Genomic DNA, 1,051 nt, shown 5'->3' with positions numbered 1-1,051 from the left:
ATGAATAAAATAGATAAATGAATAAATCCTCCTGATAAACTCCTAATGCACTCATTTCTGTGCCGACTGTTAAATGTGGACTTTTATTCTATAAGTCCACACGGAATATTTTTGTTTACTGTAGAACTTTGTTCTGAAAGTCTACGTTTGCCATGTGGAAGTGACGTTTAAGCTTCTGCGTCGTCAAGGCAGCAGATGTTAGCCGTTACATACCGGAAGTCACATTTCCTGTGTGGGAAAAAATATAAAAACCGAGTTGTTTGATGGTGAATAAACAAACAGAAAGCATATATAATTTATTCAACTAAGTAACTGTATTGCTATTACTGCTTTTCTGGCTATAATTTACAAAAAGACGCTTTATTTTTTGACGCAATTCTTTTATTTTGAAAAATCATGACCGGATGTGTGTGTTAGCCACAGCTAGCTTGACGGCTGTCATGTCACGCCCGCTACCGTGACAGCTTGCAGTGAACTCCTCCGGTGCTGCTGCTTTCTGCGTCAAAAAACAACCTTTCAGTGACCAGATCTGACTGAAAATGCTGTCCTACATCATCGGCGTAAGTATACATTTGTGAAAAGTAGCCATTTTTTTATTTAATGTTAGTAAACCGTGCTGCGTTAGGTCAGGCTCACATTAGCAAACAGTGCAACCCAGCTGAGCTCTGAGCTGCCTCGGCCTCTGCCCACAGGAATGCCCATGACTCATTTCTCCTGTTATGGATTTAACAAAAAAGGTTTGACTTTAGTGAGACAACGCCCCGCAGAGGTCTCAGACAGTTGGTAGCTAATGCTAGCTGGTGGTGGTCTGAGTCATTTTGACCTTCTTGTCGCAGCTTATCCGAGGCGGCTTTGACAGCATCATCAACCTGATCTTCAGACTTTTCTTCTCAAAGAAGCGACCTGCGCTCACCTTAGAGGACCCCAACGTTAAATATGCGCTGCGGCTGCTGGACAAACAGGTAACTCTTTATTTGCAGATATAACAGGTGCACACAGTTGTTTCTTTACAAACGCAGCAGGTGCGTTCAAGCACCACTGTTGCTCTGTG

At 42.5% G+C, this 1,051-nt stretch overlaps 1 long non-coding RNA gene across 1 annotated transcript; it reads left to right on the top strand.

Annotated features, from left to right (window-relative positions):
• Window positions 1-436: 436 nt before the first annotated feature.
• LOC121963716 lies at window positions 437-930 on the top strand. The gene is made up of 2 exons (XR_006107270.1): window positions 437-560; window positions 837-930. It is a non-coding gene; the product is annotated as an uncharacterized LOC121963716 (long non-coding RNA).
• Window positions 931-1,051: the final 121 nt, after the last annotated feature.

Source organism: Plectropomus leopardus, unplaced genomic scaffold (assembly GCF_008729295.1).
Source record: "Plectropomus leopardus isolate mb unplaced genomic scaffold, YSFRI_Pleo_2.0 unplaced_scaffold12228, whole genome shotgun sequence".
Lineage (NCBI taxonomy): Eukaryota > Metazoa > Chordata > Actinopteri > Perciformes > Serranidae > Plectropomus > Plectropomus leopardus.
This window is presented reverse-complemented; position numbering and strand designations above follow the sequence as displayed.